Source organism: Panthera onca, chromosome A3, assembly GCF_046562875.1.
Source record: "Panthera onca isolate mPanOnc1 chromosome A3, mPanOnc1 haplotype 2, whole genome shotgun sequence".
Taxonomy (NCBI): Eukaryota; Metazoa; Chordata; class Mammalia; order Carnivora; family Felidae; genus Panthera; species Panthera onca.
Genome location: NC_138341.1, coordinates 58,397,625 through 58,407,975, shown reverse-complemented (window position 1 = coordinate 58,407,975; position 10,351 = coordinate 58,397,625). Strand labels below are relative to the sequence as shown.

Sequence of the window (10,351 nt, the reverse complement as noted above, 5' to 3'; positions counted from 1 at the left end):
GGGAGCTTCTTTCCATTCCTTCTTCCCCATCTGCTGGCTGCTTGCAGATGGTGGAACCACAAGATGGAAATAGCCTGGGTCTGAATGATCACAAGGAGGAAAGCTGCCTGGAAACCAGCAACACTTGTACTGAACTGCTATGTGAGTGAGAAACAAAATTCTATTGTTTGACAGATTGTGCTATTGCTCCCATCATTCTGCTGCTGCACAGCTACAGCAGGGGTCTTTGGTGGTGAGCCTCCCTGAAGGAAGATTGTACTTCCTGCTCACTGATATTGGGCTTGGCCATACGACTTGCTCGGGCTAGTGAAATGTCAGCAGAATTGGTATAGACCACATGTGAGCAGAAACCGCAAGAGCTGTGGCATGACTCCACCATTATTCTTTGTCCCGCCCTGAGAACAGCAAGCTTCACGTAGAAGCTTTCAGTCTGGGTTCCAGATGAAGAAGACATATGGGGCAGAGCTGCAACTAACACATAGTCAACATATACCATGAGCAAAAAATAAGCCTTTGCTGTTGATATGGGGATTTTTTGTCATGGAAGAATAACTTGGAAAGGCTGCCAGATATATTGTGCTAACCTATTAACATTTTGATAGTTATCTAGTATAGCACTAGTGTTACCCTAACTAGTATACTCTGAAATTAGAAGAACTGAGTGTGTGGAAAACTGTAGAGTGGGGAACAGTGAACAAGATATCATAAATCATCATTTTAAAGAATGGTTAAACACAAAATACTCTAATGGAATTAAAAGTTTTATTAAATATTAATTGACAATTCACAACCAGGTGAAACAGCAAACCAATAAAGTAATTTTCAAACACAAATTGGGTAACAAATCATTAAGCCAGTGGACCGACCACCTTCTGACTCCTCTCTGACTCCTCCTGACAATGGAAAGTTCTTGGCATATCAGAAGATGTAGGTTGAAGCCCAAAGAAAGAGATGATCCCACAAAGATTTCTATGTTCCTACAACCCCTCTATCTTTTCCTCCTCCTTTATGGAATGTCAGAGGAGAGGGATACCAGAGAGTGCAGACACGGTGGAAACAAAGGAACATTTCAACTTCTCATTTTTGCATGAGGCTGGACCCCTCACATGGCTGGTCTCTTCATATGAGGCTACAAACATATGAGGCTCACTTTGAGGATCCAAGGCCCTCAGAGACAGGCATGCTGGGTGGGTGTGTGGGGACAGGGCATTGTGGGAAGAGGTAGAGAGGAAACTTGTGACAGAACCACAATGGTAGCACTACCCAGAGGTCCAACCAGCTAATACCTGGGCACCTCAGGCAAGGTTCCCCATCTCTCTCTTGCTTGACAGGATGGTTAGGGTCCTCAGAAGTGAGTAATTTAAAAACATAAAAGTGAATTATGTCATAGGAAAAAAAAAATGAAATATGCTCCAGTCAGTAGAAAAATGTCTGCCATTTTTATTTGTTTATCTTGTTATTATGACCAGGGAATTTATTTCCAGAAACAATAAGTTTATGGAAAATAGTGAAGGCATAAAAATGGTTATTAACAACGTAGGGAATAAAAAGGTCCATGGTGATGTCTGGCGGAGTTGCAGAAGGCAGTAGGTTGTAATCATTAGCTGTGCCATTCTCCATGCTCTCCACCGCATCTGCTGTAGGAATACGGGATGGGAAGCCTTGTCACACTTGGTGCTACATGCCACCCAACTCTTTTGAAAATCTGATTGGCCCTGTCTCATCATCCTCTGGCTGTGGTCTTGTTCATGTGATATTGGTCATTCATTCCATTTGGGAGATAACTTCCATTTTTTACCCTGGTAATAGTCTTGCTATTTCTTAACTTGGGAGCCCCTTGGCAATGCTAATAGATGTTACATAATATTGTGATTTATGAGAAATATATATTTGGTCATATGAATGACCAAATATATATTTTTTATATATATTTGGTCTTCGTCCATGGTTTCTAGCTCACAGTTCCCCAAACCCGTAGAATTTCCTCAGTGATGAGAACGAAGGTGTCTTTTGTTATGTTAATGATGTGACCACTGGACCCTACCTAAGGATGGAGGCTGGTTACCAGTGGAGCCAACCATGTGATTAGAGAGTTAGAACTTTCAGTCCCCTCTGACTTCCTGGGATGGAAAAGGGGCTGCAGGTTAAATCAATCACCATGGCTGGTGATTTAATCAATGCTTATGTAATGAAGCCTCCATAAAAACCTAGAAGAACCAGGTTTAGAGAGCTTCCAGGCTGGTGAACACATGGAGGTGCTGGGACAGTGCTCCTGGAGAGGGGGAGAGGGCATGGACGCTCCGCCCCCTTTTCCCATACTTTGCCTTATACATGTCTTCCATTTGGCTGTTCCTGAATTATGTCCTTTTATAATAAGCCAGTGACCTAGTAAGTAAATGTTTCTATGAATTTTGGGAGCTACTCCACCAAACTAATTGAATCCAAGGAGAGGGTCATGGGAACATCTGATTTATAGCCAGTTGGTCAGAAGCACAGGTAACAACTTGGACTTGTACCTAGAATCTGAGGTGGGGGGAGGAGTAGTCTTGTGGGACTGAACCCTTAACCTGTGAAATCTGATGCCATTTCTGGGTAGATAATGTCAGGATTGAATTGGATTTCTCAGACACCAGCAGGTATCTGAGACTTGTTTGCTGGTGTTGGGGGGAAAACTCCCTCCCCACATTGGAAATTGACTCTCAGAACCATTTCATACATTCTAAATGGGAACAACGGATGGTGACCAGGACCAGGCTTAACTCCTCCCTGCACCTGATATTACATCACATTATACTGGCCACCAGTAACACTCCCAACCACACCATCAGCTCCAAACCCAAATATTTTGGTGGACAGCTTAACTTTATTATTCCAAAACTAGTCTTAACTTTTTTGTTTGATTAAAAAATTAAATTAACACTATCTAAGAGCTCATGCCAGATGTTTATAAGGATGGTAGTATTGGATATGAATAAGTGCAGTGTTACTTCTTTTAAAGATATGTTTGAAGCACTGTTGCATGGATTACACTATGTAAAGTCACATAAATAAAAGTGTTTATAATAATTATACAGTTTTTATATGTCTGGATATAGTTTTTCAATAAAAGAATGTTTTCAGCCCATGTAAAAAAAATTAAATTAAATGTGTGAAAGTTAGGAGGTTGGTGTATTTAGCGTGAGTTGGAACTTTGGCAGCAGTGTGTAAAGTCTATATCTGGGAATGGTTGAGGCCAAGAGTTTAATTGCAAAGCTTGGGATTGCAGGATTCAGTGAATAAAATGGATATAAAATAATTAGGCAATAACTTTTGCTTCTTCCTTTCCTCTGATCGTTAATAAAGAGTAAAGTCCATCTGGTTTGTACTAAAAATATACTTAAAGGTTTGCAAATAGATCAGCAAAAAATTCATTTAAGGAAAAAAAAGGGCAAACTTTGGTGTTAACAAGTCACAAATATTGTGATCCAAACTTCACGTTTTGTTGAAAGTGCTTTTACATTTGTATTACTATTATTTCTAGTCCGACCTTTTATTTTCCGAGAAGAGCAAACTGGAGTTAGAGGTGAGGGAGGTGGCAGAACAGGAGGCCATAAAAGTGGCCAGAAGGAATATAAGAAACTAAATATTGATCTTTGTTCTTTCAGTGAGGACTCTCGTGTTTCTAAGGATGTCATTACAGCTATGGTGGCATTGGTTAATCTGATCTGCTATTCAGCTGTGGTCCTGCTCAGCACTGAAAGAACACTTTGTTCATGGGCTTCAGCTGACAACCAGAGAGTTTTCTAAAGTAAGGGTTATAGTGAGAACATTCCTCTCCATGTGTTATGTAAGATATTTGGGGCATGCAGGACTCTGAGGCAATGAATAAAACTTGCTTTAAAAACAGACATAACTAAAAAAAAATGACACAATTTATACATTCAAATTAGTATTATCCTTCAAGGAGTCACATTGGGAGACATATACTTATTCTAGCAAAGACACTATTGCTCCAAAGCATTTTGGAACTTTTTATTTTAGAGTTGCCTATAGAACCAGAGTTAGTCTGTGAACCACAGAGGACTGTATAGGGTTTCACCTCAGCTTTTAGCCCTGTCACAGAAGGCTGATGACTTATTTTTCTCCTCTATAGACTTAACTCCAAATAACTTGGAATATTAAAGAAATCAGAACTACCCATTTATTCATTCATCTGTTGATTCATTTATTCAGTAAACATCCAGTGATTGTTTTGTGTGCCAGGCTGTGTTAGAAGCTGAGGATTCAGTGATGTGCAAGACAGAAATGGTCCCTGCTCTGTTGGAGCTGACGGAATTGGAAAGATAAACCAAAACCACCCCCATAACAACATGCTAACAAACAAATTAAAAAAAAATAAGTGCCAGTTGGGATAAATGGTATAAAGGAAACAGATAAGGAGCTGAGCTGGAGAAGAAACCAGCTTGTTAGATGGGAAAAGTGACATCTAAGTACGAATTCGGCATTAAAGGGTGTCCACTTGGCCACCATCACAAATATTCAAATGAGTAAGCTTTAATTTTGGAGGACAGTTTTGAAACCTGAATGGACGGGGCAGAGCCCACTTTTCCCACAGCAAATTTAGTTGCCACAAATAATCTGTAATATCAAATAGATTGTATCTCACTTTTTTTTTTTTTTTTTTGCTTTTGGCTTAAACACACACACACACACGCACGCACACACAGAGTTTCTCTTCTCTTCAATCAGTAAAGCCATCTTGACTGTACTACCTGCAAGGTCCTATAGGATCTTCAATCCTTCCTCTACTGAGGACCTCAGAGCCACCAGGGAGATATCCTGGAGGCCCTCATTACTGTAGAAGTGGCACCACTTTCTGCTGTGTTTGCTACTTGCAGGCCAAAGTGGGATGACATCAGCACCATGTTAGATTGTCAAACTCCTTCTCTAGGAGGATGCCATCCATCTTGAGAAAGATTGTGAGGCTGTGCCCTGGCTTCATGGGAAACTGCTCTGAGAACCATTCATGATGTCTGCTATGGGCATGGAATGAGGTCACATAACATCAGTTTGTCCATTACGGATGATGACGTTGGATCATTAGGTTAAGGAGTTGTCTAAAAGATTTCTCTATTATGTAGGTATCTTCCCCCTTTGTAATTAGGAACTACTCTGTGGGGCGATATTTTGAGACCATGTGAATGTCCTGTTCTCTAACAACATTTCACTGCTAAATGACTTGCCCAAGTTTGTAGCTACAAGTCACAGAACTCTGACTCCCAGTCCCAAGGACTTTCCTTCCACTATGCTTGTTCCATTCATTAGCCCAGGAATATTTCAGGCAGGATAGAAGACAGGATTTCTAAAGACTCAGAAAAGCTAGGTGCTGCTTAGACCTTCATTGTTTATTAAGTGTGTTGAATAATAAAAGTTTCATTAGAAACTCCCGTTTTGGGAGAAATAATTAGATTTCCCTTGATGGGACTGAGGAAGAAATGGCAATATAACTAGATAAATGAATTATTACTATTACTACTCAAAAGAAACAGACAGATGTTGTGGCCTATTCTCCTTCCCCCAAATATTCTTAAACAGGTTTCTTTTGCCTTTCTTCTCTTTGAATGTCATTGTGGATTTGTTGGACAGAAGACTCTGCGCTGGGTGTGAGTGACATTATCTTTCCTTAGGATTATTATTTTTTAAAATTTTTTAATGTTTATTTATTATTGAGAGACAGAGAGACAGAGCATGAGCAGGGGAGGGGCTGAGAGACAGGGAGCACCAGAATCTGAAGCAAGCTCCAGGCTCTGAGCTGTCAGCACAGAGCCCAACTCGGGGCCCGAACTCACAAACCGCAAGATCATGACCTGAGCCAATGTCGGACGCTTAACCGACTGAGCCACCCAGGCGGCCCTTTCCTTAAGATTATTAACTATAACCCTAAATCAGGTGTTTCATTTTTTAAAACCACACTGTGGTGACTTTTATATGAATTGAATCCCTGTTGTTGAGTCTTCCTAAACTCCAGGAGTGGTCCCGATGACTTCCTGTGGCAGTGTAGTCCATGGGGTAATTATATTAGGATAATGGGGTTGGAACATTTCATAATTTAATGAGTTTTTAGATTTCTTATTCCCAGAATTAAACAAGAACCTCTATGAATGTCAAATTCAGTAATTATCAAACTGAACAGAATTTGGCTCTATGTAACCAACTGGCACACTTTCTGTAGATAACAACATGATTTGATATTTATAAAGGGCCCATTTCCCACCCCCTCCCCCCAGTTCAGACACCAGAAATTCATTAAATATAAAGACTTACATAATTCTGCGAAAAACCCCCTTACTTCTCTAGAGCTTTCCTAGCCTCTAAGTTAGATATTTAAAAAGAGATATTATTCTTTTGGTACAGGCTTTCAGTTCTCCCTGAAATGGAGGGGCTAGTTACAGTCCAGCCTACAAACTGGCTCAGATTTAATGAAATTTAATGAGTAATAATAATAAGTGCAACGCTCCCTTGATGTTAGAGTACAAGCAATTAAATTCTGAGGAGGTTGATGAGAGAAAGGCGTGGACCTAGTTTACAGTGGCCTCGGCCTAACAGCTTCCTCCTGGCATTAGGTATACACATTTGGGTTGATTTGGATTGGAAACATGAAAGCATAATTTTTTCCTTTAATTAAAAATTTATTTCCAATAGTTTTCTTGCCTGACATCCAAAGAAATATAGAGCTGGATAAGAGTAATAACTCATATTCATGTTCTAGGTGTTTCACATGAGTATCATTTAACCCTCACAAACAACCCTTTAAGTAGGTACAATTATTATTTCCTTCTTTAAGAGATGAAGAAATGGGGGCCTGGAAAGTTTACCCAAAATGCTGTAGGGTGATCTGTCTTGTAAACCCAAACAAACAGTCTGACTGCAGAGTTAGATCCTGAGATCCCAAAGACAGGCCCCACCACCTCCCAAACTCTGCTGCCTCTCCACGGAGGGGTAGGGAGATTTATAGTGCTTTTCATAGGAGGACTGCTAAGCGCTTCTCTTGAATGTAATCCTTTGATGCAGCTTATAAACCAAGAACTGGCGGTCCATCAAATGGGAAAGTGACTTGCGTAAGACATTCCCTGTGCTCCTGGGAGATCTGGGCAGAAAGTAAAGAGGCTCTCACCTTCGCTCCTGGGAGTTCGCCAATGGCTAGTACCCTTCTCAGCTCCTCATCATGAAAGATAAATAGCGTTCTTCCCAGCTGGAATGCACTCATCCAATATCTGCATTTCTCCCCAGGGACCAACATTCCTGGCAGAGAAAATGAAACCAGGATAATAACCATTGTAGAGATTATGAAATTGCTTCTTATCTGAATTCATACTCCAACCCATTTTTAGTGCTTTCATAAACCACCCCAGACTGATAGAATTATTTTCTTTATGACTCATAGATATATTTTGCTTCTCCATTTTTATCCATTTTACTTTCAAGGAGAAGATTAGATGATGAAGTAAGATTCACCCTGTAGAGCTCTGTGGGATTTTATTTAACCCCAACACATGGACTGTGGACTGAAAAAAAAGAAATATGCTCATATTTTACAGTATTACATGTAAATACTTCCAAAAGTTTTACAAAAACATAACCTAATTATAAAATTTCATTTTTAAGTATCTTTATATATTTTAAGAGAGAGAGAGAAAAAACATAAGCGGGGGAGGGGCAGAGACTGAGGGAGACAGAATCTGAAGCAGGATCCAGGCTCCAAGCTGTTATTGCTGAGCCAGACGTGGGCTCGAACCCACTGTGAGATCACGACCTGAACTGAAGTCAGATGCTTAACCAACTGAGCCACCCAGGCACCCCATAAAATTTCTTAATTTAACAAGCATTTATTGAATTCTTTCTAGGTGTAAAGCACTGTATTAGGTGTTGAAGATATAAAAGTAAACAAAACATCATCCCTGCCCTAAAGACGCTTCTGTGACTGTTCATCTTGACTGGCCTGGTCAGTCCTGGTTTACACCTATTTCCCCAATAATTATGAATAACACCCCCTTTCGCTCTAAAAAGTGTCCAAGTTTGGGTGATAAATTACATATACCCTATAATAATATTTCCCACTATTTCCCATGATGTTTTTGAAATACTTGTAATTTTTGGATATAAATAAAAACACAAACAGTGAAGGCCCCCAAAATGTACTGACACTCTGTCTTCATTTTGGAATCACTATTTCTGTCACCATGTGTCAGGTGAAGTAAGTTCATTGGGAAAGTGTGGCATTTGGTTTTACGTTATTTTTAAAAAATGCAAGTACTGTTCAATCTCCAGCAGGAGGACAGAAAACCAGTTAGAAAACTCAAGAAGAGAGAGAACACTGAGGTAAACGGAGGTAATACTATGTATTGTACACTCAACTCCAATTTTGGTAGGAACTTGAGGTGAATAGGATGCGAGGGCCCTTGGCAGCCAGGAATGTGTCAGGTGGAGCAGGCAAAGTCATGGTTGGAGGCATTTAGGGTCAAGAGCCTCTGATCTTAGAATTCAAGTTGGCATCTGCCTTTCCCTCCATTGGACACTTTGGTCTCTACCCCACTTCTAAAGGTACTGAACTCATTGTTTTTCAAAGCTACCTGCAATGTGCTTTTGTGAAAGTTTGGTGTCTGCAGAACATCTAATTACACATCATTTTGTGTACTGTTGTCTGAATATGTATATGTATGTATTTTGATATTGAAGACAAGCTATTTTTAGTTTCCTTTTGGGTATGTTTGGAGAAACTCTTAACTGTTGCTATGCTGCTATGGAAACGGTATCCATGTATACTGACATGTTTACAATTGTTTAAAACACTATAAACTTTCCAGGGCAAAGGCAAACAGCTTATTTCCATCAAAGTTTCTCCCAGCTTTCCTTTTTTTTTATTAGTTTATTTATTACTCTCAGACCCATGTTGGACTCTGTTTCATCTGTGCCTGCATGAAAGGACTGTTTTTTTGCTGATATTCATTATCATTTAATTGATTTCACATTCATAACTACAGTAGAGCTGAGAGCAGATGAAAAATTTCCCCTGAAATCAGAAATATTCCTTGGTCTTGTTAGGAACTGTGGGTTGACTATCTCCTAGGCTCCCAAATGAAAAAAATGGAACAATACCTATTGAGGGTTTGTGGATGATCTATCCAGAATTTGCCAGTGTAGGAGACTTTGATAGTGATTTAAATGTAACTATTGTAATTATTTGTGTATACCGGATGAATTTAAAGACTATTCAAATTGCAAAGAAACATGCAAACCCAAAGCCAGGAGTTTTCTGGCTTATTCCAAGCATGGAGAAAAGTAGGTGGCTGAGAATGTTTACAACTTTTGGAAAGAGAATCTTAACAAAGCCCCATGAATTGAAGTGAGTAAGAACCATGTTTGCTCGAAGGTACCAGAAAAATGATTTGTTGTTTTCTAGGAGTCAGAAAATATTTGAAAGTGGAATCTGTAATTGTGAATCACACAGTGATAGGTCCTGACTCTGTAAAAGGGCACACATCCTGTTAGAGCACAATATATTATAGGATTTTAAACTCAGAGTACTTTGCCTTTAAAAACTCCTCTTTACCAAAATTTGATACCTATTTTGGGTAAGTATACAGTAAAGGAAATTTTAGCTTTCATGAAGGAGACTACTTTCCTCTCTCTTTTACTAAAATCTCATTTTTGTCATCTTCCTAAAATGGTCATTTTAAGTCACCCATCCCCCCCCCCCAAAAAAAAAAAAAAAAACCACATAGAAGCCCTATCAGAAGGGAATGATTTGTGGAGAGCTGGTTGACTTGAGCCTCAGTTGCATGTGGAGATCAGAGAACCACAGAGCCAACAGTCTCCCCCACCTCCGCTCCCCAGGCCCCTTTCCTACAGTCTTTATACACTTTCTGTGCTACAGTTCATCAGTGGATAGTCCTTCTAGGCTCTTCATAGAACAAGGTTTGTGTGATTTTTTTTCCCCCTTCCCTGTGGGAAGGATTTTTCCCTGCCTCCTGGAGCTTAGCAGCAGCTAAAAAATGTGACCCTCAAGGTCACATTCAGATTAGAAGTCAGTAAAACCTGATGGGAAACTTGCAGTATGACAGCTGTGGCTTGATAGTCTACCATGGGGAGGAGGAAAGAGAGAGGGAGGGTGTACAGGAGGTCCTAACTGGAAGTCAATCTGGCTTAGCAGCAGCTCAAGTCAAGAGGCTAAGAATTGTGGTATTAGTTCCCCTGGCTTGGCAGTGTGGGGAAGAGTGGGCGTCAAGCGGCCCTGGCAACTGGGAACCTTCGGGGCTACCCTCAGGATCAGGATGAAAAGGAGGAAGGTGGGCAGGAGCAGCGGAGTGGCTTT

The 10,351-nt window shown here is 40.2% G+C and overlaps 1 long non-coding RNA gene across 1 annotated transcript; it reads right to left on the bottom strand.

Annotated features, from left to right (window-relative positions):
• Window positions 1-1,416: 1,416 nt before the first annotated feature.
• On the bottom strand, window positions 1,417-8,376 carry LOC132660814 (uncharacterized). The gene is made up of 2 exons (XR_009601915.2): window positions 7,154-8,376; window positions 1,417-1,637 (listed from the first exon to the last, which is right to left on the bottom strand). It is a non-coding gene; the product is annotated as an uncharacterized LOC132660814 (long non-coding RNA).
• Between the last annotated feature and the right edge of the window lie 1,975 nt (window positions 8,377-10,351).